The sequence below is a fragment of the Canis lupus genome, chromosome 24 (genome assembly GCF_048164855.1).
Source record: "Canis lupus baileyi chromosome 24, mCanLup2.hap1, whole genome shotgun sequence".
In the NCBI taxonomy this organism is placed as follows: Eukaryota; Metazoa; Chordata; class Mammalia; order Carnivora; family Canidae; genus Canis; species Canis lupus.
In genome coordinates, this window is record NC_132861.1 from 11,586,463 (window position 1) to 11,595,976 (window position 9,514).

The following is a 9,514-nucleotide window of genomic DNA, read 5'->3' on the forward strand; positions in this document are numbered from 1 at the left end:
GCTGGCTTTGCAGGTGAAGGGAGGGGGCACAAAGCAGGGAATGCCAGTGGCCTCTAGAAGCTGGAAAAGGCAAGGGGGTGTATTTTCTCCTAGAGACCTCAGAAGGAACACCGGCTTGCCTACCCCTTGATTCAGTCCAGAGAAACGAATTTCTGACTTCTGATGTCCAGAGCTGTCAGATGATAAATTTGTGTTGTTCTAAGCTACTAAATTTGTTGTGGTTTGTTACAGCAGCCAGAGGAAACTAATACTCATAGGCAATTGCTCTAAAATGCTGTAATTAAAACCTTTTCTTCACCCTACATTTTTTTCCTCCTTTTGTTTCTGGAGCCAGAACATGAGTGGGTGGGCAGATGTAGAAGGGGATGAAGGTAAGTAACCTCTGTGTCTGCCACCCACCTGCCCATCTGTAGTGAAGTTGTACTGCTTGGCAAAACTATCAACAACGTTGTTTTTTTTTTTGGGGGGGGGGCGGCGGGGGGAAGTAGGGGAGTGTCTTTACTTCTTAGAGCTCTCATGTGTAAAAATACTTTCTTATGACTAGTGTCCTCCATCCTGTATCTAGCACCTCCTGTTGGCTGTTCAGTCTGGTGACATCCTAGCTTTTCAACTCTTATACCCAAGCCACCAGCCTTTTCCTAAAGTGGAAGATGGATGGTAACATTTGTCAGTTACACCTGGGTAGAATTTCACACCACCTGGGCTGGTGGCTGGCTCAGTGACACTGGCATCCAGGAGGCCTCAGAAGTACTTCTCAAGCTTTAGTATTGCAAACAAGTTTGAGGATCTTTTTTTTTTTTTAAGATTTTATTTATTTATTTTATTTTATAGAGAGAGTCAGGGGGCGAGAGGGGCTGAGGGAAAGGAGAGAGAGAGAATCTCAAGCAAACTCCACACTGAGCGTGGAGCTGAAGTGGGGCTCGATCTCACCACCCTGAGATCACGACCTGAGCTAAAATCCAGTGTCGGACACTTAACCGACTGAGCCACCCTGGCGCCCCTTGAGGACCGTATCAAAATACAGGTTTGACTCAGTGGGTGATGCTGAGATTCTACTTTTCTAACAAGCTTCAGGGGATGTACCTGCTGGTCCTGAGCCACACTGAAGAGCAAGGATGTGGAAAGAGGATGGTCAGTATGTGAGTAGTCTCAAATCCATTCACAGCTCACCTGGGGGCACACGGCTTTAGTGGAATCTTGCTCCTCAAAGCGTGGTCCCCAAAGAAGCAGCACTGGTAAATCCCGAGAGTTTGTTGGCAATGCCTTCTCTCTAAATCCATCCCTTCAATCTATCAAATCTGAACCTGCATTTTAACCAGATCCTTAGATGATTCCCATGTAGAGAAGCACTTCCTTAGAGCCTGGTCGACCTTCAGCACACATCAGAAACACCTAGAGATCGCATCAAAAGATGCAATGCTCACCCTCAGAGTTTATGATTCATGCCATTGTGGATAAGGCCTGAGAATATGCGTTTCTAACAAGTTCCCAGGTGATGCTGATGCAGCTGGCCCAGAGATCCACAGTGAGAACTGCTGCCTGTGAGTAAGCCCCTAACTCAAAACCAGTAGCCAACATACATGTCCTGAAGATCTAGAATGGACCCTAGGGACACTCTTGCTCCAGCTTTTGGATTCTGAGGTCTACCCATTTTCTTCAGAGGTGAGTTTTTGGTATGTGACACAATAAGAAACAGATACATTTGGTTTTTGGCTTTTGTGTGCTGATGAAATGACTGATGGCTGGGGGCTCCTGGGAAGCTTCAGGATGGGAATTGCTGACCAGAAAGACCAGGGCATGATTAGAGGGTTGAGTCTTTTAGCCCCACCCCCTGATCTCCAGGGAGTGAAGATGGGCTAGAAATTTAGTTCAATCACCAAAGGCCAATTGTTTAATCAATGAAACGTCTGCAAGACCACCTCACTGGTGGGATTTCAAGAGCTCCCAGGTTGATGAATGCACCCACATGCTGGGAATGTTGTGTACTCCAAACTCCATGGGAACAGAAACCCCTTTGCTCAGGACCCTACCAGATCTCCCCACCCTACCCCATGTACCTCTTCATCTGGATGTTCATTTTTATTCTTTATAATAAACCAGGAATGTAAGTAAAACATTTTCATGTGTTTTCAAAGCTGATCTAGCAAGTGATTGAACCTAGAGAGAGGGCCATGGGAACACCAGATCTAGAGCCAGCTGATCAGAAATACAGGCGGCAATCTGGGAGTTGTCACTGGTGCCTGAAGTGGGGACATTCTTGTGGGACTGAGCCCTTAACCTGTGGGACCTGTGCTAAGTGCGGGTTGTTAGTGTCAGAATAAGATGGAACTGTTGAACACCCAGCTGGTGTCCAGAGAAATGGAGAGGTTGTTGGTGTTGGGGAAAACACCACACGTGTGGTGTCCAAAGTGCTGTAGTAAGACACTTCATGGTGGTTTCATAGAAATAGTACGTGCACTTTCATTGTATAGGATTTTTATAGAATGAAACAACAGGTGCTAACTATATCTTCACAGGTAACTATGTGACCCTGACAAGGAAGTCCATGCTTCTGGGCCTGTATTTCCTCATCAAGAGAAGGAAAGTGTTCAGTGAAGATCATAAAATTCTATAGAGCTTGATTTCAATATCTCAGGTGAAGGCAGAAGTTCAAAATGACTGAATCTTGCCTTTTTCATCACGTATGATTTATTTATGTCAGAAATGCAACTGTCAACTATAAAAATGTTGCAATGGGATAATAAAATCCTATTTCCTCTGAATTTCATGTATCATAAAAACAATGTTTTAAATAGTAAGGACAATTGAAAAGATTAAATATTTCATTCCACTTTAACACACAGCTGGGTTCATTTTGCTGTATTTCCTTCAGGTACATGGATAATCTTAGAATACACACACATTTGTATTCTGCTGCTTCACTTAGTGTTTGATCATAAAAGTGCCACCAGCAATATATAAATAAATTAGCTTCATGATGAAGTTACTACCATTGGCAGTTAACTTTGTTTGGCTAATGTGATAGGTGTGACTGGCACCTCATTGATCTTCTAAGTTGTATTCCTAGAGATGTTGACCATTTCCTCCACGTTTGTTTCTGCAATTTTTTGGACTTTCCTTATATATGAATTGTCCGTTCGTGTTTAATTGAGAAAACTACTAAAAAGCGCCTCGTATAAGGCCTGGCAGCCAAAAAACAATATCAGAAAAATGAGTTTGCCATCTCTCTGAGCCTCCTGTTCTCCGGAAGTGGTTGGGTGTTGGGGAGGTTCACAAGACAGTCTGTGACAAGGGTCTAGCACCGTGCCTGGCATGCAAAAAGGGCGGCTCTTCTCGTGTTCTCTGCCCATCTGTCAGGGCTTGTGGTGTTCTAAATTTGTTATCCACTGTAGCCGTGAGGGTTCCATGAACACATTTAGGGGAAGAGTAAAGTCTTTACTTGATGAAAGTAAACAAGCTCAGTTTTCCTCATTTGCAAAATGGGGGTGATATACCTACTCACTGAGTTGCAAGAATTAAATGAGCCAGTCCATGTGAAACACTTACTGTGCGCCTGGCAGGTAGGAAACATTCAGCCAATATTAGCTTTATTCCATGCTCTGTCACATTTATATCCAAGGAGATCATTATTTTTAATTTGAATAATCTTTGCCAGATTGCTTTCTAAAAATTTAAAATGGATATCATTTAAATTTAGAAGAATATTCTGTATTTTGAATTGAAACACTTATTTGCATTTTAGAAGTTTCAAGCAACACATCGTCCTGAGCCTGTTCCCAAAGCTCCCATTTAAGAAACAAGGAAAAAACATTGTTAAAATAAGGGCATTTGCATACTGCCAAGCAGAAATAACTACCAGCAGGAAGAAAGCATCTTTTAAAAATTCCTGTTTGTTGATGGCAAACATTACTTTTTTTTTTTTTGCCCTTGTACTTATATCAACAGACTCTCTTGAGGGAATTTCATTCAACATTATAAAAAGGTTTACCAGGAACTTGGATTAGCCATGAACAACTTCAAATTGAAGCCATATACATATATATATATATATATTTTTCATATGTGCATGAGAGTAAGGAACTCTACAGAGGAGACTCCTTATTTCTTACGACACAGCTAATCATTAACGACACCTTGGTGATTTACAATCTGTAAAGCATTTTCTCATACATTTTTTAGTTTGATTTGCACAAGGATCCACCAGGAAGGCATACCAGATCTTACAATCCTCTGTTGGAGATGAGGATACTGACCTACGAAAAGAAGTTTGGACTTGGAGATGCCACAGCTACAAGCGGAGCCGGGTCTGTCCCTAGACTGCTGACTTCTGCTCCTCAGCATGTCCCAGCATGTCCCACTAAACTCACTGGTCTTGGTCAAACACACCTGAATCAGTGGAGCTGAGGAGAGAACATTACTGAATCTCTCAACATAATTCCCAACCCATTTCCAAAAGACAAGCATTGCCAGTAGAGACAAGAACGGGCTGAGTGCCATTAAGGGTGGTAAGACGGGTGTGTTCGTGCCAGCTGGCCGGGTGCTGCCTGGAGCTCCCACTGTGATTCATTTGGCCGCGTCACAATGCACACTCCTCGGTTCTTAGGGACGTGGAGCTCTCTTAAATAAGCAGAGAGTGTGTTGGTTAAAGATGCTGATACGGCAAAGGAACAGTACACAAATCTGTGCCCCCAGGAGGACTTCTGGCAAGTAAGGACTTGCTTGGGCTCCAGCTTGACACCCTTCTTGCGGAGCCAGAAAGAGCCTAGGAAAGGCACCTCGTTGATGCTGAGGAGGGGCACGCGATGCACCACACCCTTTCCCTCAGTAGATGATGTTTATGAACATTCCTTTGGCCGTGTGACCTAGGGTAACCCCATGACACTAGCAGCGAAGGCTCCAGATGCTGTGATAAGATTGCCAACAAATGCTGACTATTTCAAGCAAGGGTAGGCAAATAGCCTTCTCAGATATATATGTAAACACTGATAATCACATGCTCAGAGATGTTTTCTGTTACAGGCAGAACTCATTCCTTGCCTGGAAGTTGGTGACTTCTCAGTGTCACTACTCTTTTACCCTACTGTACGCACTGGGGGATCTGCCCAGGCCTCTACGCAAGGGTCACAAGGCCTGGGTACGGACTCGGCTCCCACCATTAATTGTCCTGTGGTCTTGGGCAAGGAGGTTTGCATTTTGAACTCTGCTGCCTTAACAGTAAAATGGAGGAGAGCAGTGTTTTTATTCTTTTCACACAGGAGGTGCAAGGGTGATCATGTGCATGAATGAGCATTGATGATTTCAAAGAACCTTTGGTTTCTGGAAATTTTTTTGATTATTATTATTTTTCTAGATGATGAGGGTACAGCACGTTGAATGTAATAGGTGAACGGTTCCAAGATATAGGAAGAGAGCTCTCTCCTTTTCGCCGCCATCCTGGTTGCGTGTGGTTGACTGTGAACACCACGTCTCTTCACAAGACATTCAGAATCAAGCGATTCCTGGCCAAGAAACAAAAGCAGAATCGTCCTATTCCCCAGTGGATTCGGATGAAAACTGGTAATAAAATCAGGTACAACTCCAAGAGGAGGCACTGGAGAAGAACCAAGCTGGGTCTATGAGGAAGCATCACACATCATGAAATAGCAAACATAATTGGCAAACATATTTAAGCCCCATGGAGATCACATGTTCCTATCCTATCAATATGGAAACATCCTTCCTACCTGGCCAATAGACCTGTCTTATCAAGGGAATGATTTTCTCTGTTCCTATGCCTCTATACCAGTAGGTTGGATCAGTAATAAATGTGAGACCTTTCAGCTGAGCTGCTGTTGTATCCTGATTTGTGAAGTACTGAATTCCCCCTCCTGTCAGATCTCACATAGCACTGTGTGATAGAACTTTCTGCAGTGATAGAAATGGCCCTTGACAACCAAGTATTTAAAGTGTGGCTAGGGGACGCCTGTGTGGCTCTGTCTGCTAAGCGTCTACTTTTGGCTCCGGTCTTGACAGGGAGTCAGCATGTCTCCCCCTCTCTGCCCCTCCCCCTGCTCATGTGCGCTCTCTCAAATAAATAAAATCTTTAAAAAAAAAAAAGATATAGGAAGAGAGTTCACCATTACTGACTTCCAGCCCTGCTCTCCTGACACATCCAAAGTCTACACATCTCTACATATCGCCGCTCATGCAAGTATATGCAGGCAAATATACATGTATGCTGGGGTTTTTGTTTATTCCTTTTTAGTGAAGTGGGATCATACCAAACAAGTGGCTAACTTGCTTTTTCATTTGTTGCTATATCATAGACATTCCTACAAGTCTATGGATACAAACTTAATTTGGTCTTTGTTTCCTTAATTCCTTATGAACACACATGTGTGTGTGCAGGGGTGTGTGTGTGTGCACGCGTGTGTGCGCACATGCATATGAATTGTATATGAAATCATTTTTTAAAAATCTTCTCTTCCCCACAACTCCTAATGACATTACCCTTCTCTCTATATTGTTCACACTTTCCTCTATGTTCAAGTAATCATAAAATATTTATACCCATATATATTCCTATCAGGATTTTTTCATTATTTGTTTCAAAACTGGATTGGATGCATACTTTTCTTATTCCACTCACTAAAACCTCATGCAAATACTTACAATTTAACTGGTTTGATGCATGATTGGTAATGACTATATGTCATTTATGGAGCAGAGACAGTTTTGTGCTGGTAAATATTTAACAAGGAGCCCTCTCCGGGAAAGCCCTGAATGGTAGTGTTTGCTGATATCTGTGCCAATTTAAGTTATCATTACATTATTTCACAATCAAATCATTTCATGATGAACAAAATGATAAATATTTTTTTTTGTTAGAGTAAAACAAAAACATATGGAATTGAATGCAAAATTGATGTGAAGTTTAAAGCAAAATACATGACATCTAGGAAATTTCCAACTTGCAGTAGTGGTTGCTTTGGGCTCTACGTGAGACTCCCAGAGCTAGGGCTTATTCTCCACTGCCTCAAAAGTACTTCTGTGGAAAGACATGAGAGGCCTGGGGAGACTCCGCTGTAGAGCAGCCACTAACCAAAGATTGATGATGATTGGGTGGGGGGTAGAAATATTCAGCTTTCCCCCCTCATCAAGATGATCTTGGGTTGTGTGTTTGCTCCCCAGCTGATTGTGGTTGCTTCCTCCAGAAATGCCCTCCTTACAAACTGCCCTCCCTGCCTGACACCACCTGCTCATCTGCACCACCGTCCTCATCCTCAGGGCTGATGGAGCAGGGACACTGCTAACACAGCAAGAAACAAATTTTTAAAAACTACTGGAACCAATAAGAAAGATTACTAATGCGGCCAGCTGCAAAAGTAAAATGGAACCGAGACTCCCAAGTCACCAAGTTAGTAAGAAAGTTTGGTTAGATACATAATATAATAAACTTGAATTACTAGAGAAATGAAATGTAAAAATCCAATAGAAAATCCCCCAAGACATACAAAATATAACTGCTAATTTTTATCATTAATGAACCGATATAAAATTATTCCGTCAGATTGCTGTAAGAGTTTACTCTCAGTTACTTGTCACGCACTGTTAACAGTTTGCAGACCGATACCAACTCGTAGACCAGACTTGGAGTACCACACTACCTTTGCAAATTCCTTTGTGAGGTACTAGTTTCAGGGTTAACAAGTAGTGAATACTCATTATCGGTACTGTGGGTAAAGGGAGTAGTTAATAGAAGATTGTTTGGGTGTACCTCTGTCTTTAAGTTTGGCAGGGGACTCTTTTTAATTTCAATTCAATTAATTACCATATAGTGTATGTTAGAGGTTTCAGAGGTAGAGTTTAGTGATTTATCAGTCATATAGAACATCCACTGCTAATTACATCATGTGCCCTCCTTAATGCCCATCACCCAGTTACCCCATCTTTCCACCCACCTCCCCTCCAGTGACCCTCAGTTTGTTTCTCATTGCTAAGAGTCTCTTATGGTTTGTCTCCCTCTCTGATTTCATCTTATTTTATTTTTCCCTCCCTTCCCCTATGATACTTTGTTTTGTTTCTTAAATTGCACATATGAGTGAAATCATATGATAATTGTCTTTCTCTGATTGACTTATTCCACTTAGCGTAATACCCTCTAGTTCCATCCATGTCGTTGCAAATGGCAAGATTCCATTTTTTTTTTGATGGCTTTGATTTTTTTTTTGATGGAGTATTCCATTGTATAGGTAGGTATACCATATCTTTTCTATCCATCTGTCGATGGACATCTGGCCCTTTCCACACTTTGGTTATTGTGGACTCTTGCAGAGGTCAAAGGGATCTGCCACAGCTGTGGTTTAAAGAAAATACCAGCAACCTGCATTTCACATCTCCCTATGCCAGGACAGCAGTGGCTGAGCATATGGCCCAGAATGAGAGTATCACAGCTTGGCCAGTCCACCTCTGGGGGCTCAGACTTCTGCTCCCTGTCATCTATGGGCAACTTCTCTCTCCTCAGTGCTTTTCCTGATTTCCTATAGAGAGAAGGGAGCAGCAAGGGGCTGTCTACTCCTTTGCTCCAGGGGACTGACTCATGGTTTGGAGTCACAGAGACACCTTACCAGGGAGGGGGTCAGATCCAGGCCAGAACTTGCTGATTGCTCCAGTGGCAAGCACACTGATCCAAGTGCTTGAAGACATCAGTGAGCAAAACAAGATCCCTGCCCTCCAAGTGCTTACATTCCAGAGGAGGAAGACAAAGTAAGCAATATGCACAATAAAACAGCAAACTGATGGCTGTACCACGTTATGAATGTACTTAACAGCACTGAACTGCACACTTAAGTGGTAAGTTTGGTATTAATGTATGTGCTGCCACAATGAAAACAAATGGATATTTTTTGCAATAAAAGGAAATCATTCAAAGATGACTAGTGCCATAGAGAAGAACAGGCATGGCAGGATAGAGACGATGGGTGGTGTCTATGCACACGTGCAGGGGAGCCACCATGATGTTCAATACTGAGTGATCAAGGCGGGCCATTCTTGTGTAAAACCCAGGTGCTAGCAAGGCCAGTCATGGGGGAACTTGAAGTTTTCTGCTATTTAGGCATCAAAAAAGGCAATGAAAAAATTTTAAACCCTTGAAAGCAACTTTTGGGAATATAGAAAAAATGGCTTATGGTTATTTTGCTACTTCATTTAATATTCAACTTTTTAAAGTTATAATTTTTTTTAAACTTTTCCCTTGGGCTTTGAAATTATGTCTTATAATTCTGCTTTAAAAATTAGTAAATTTTAACAATTACCTTCAAAAACCTTTAACAGCTTCATTAAGCTCCCTTAAACATTTATAAATAATTCTATTTTTTTCTTAGTACTCCAACTGGACTAACAAAACCTTCCCTCAAATTAATTTATAAGAATAAATGAGTTAAACTTATAAATATGGTGACTTAAATTCTCTGAGGCATTTCAGTGTTGTTATTAGCTTTATTCTCTTACACTTTTCAGCTTAAAATCTTAAATT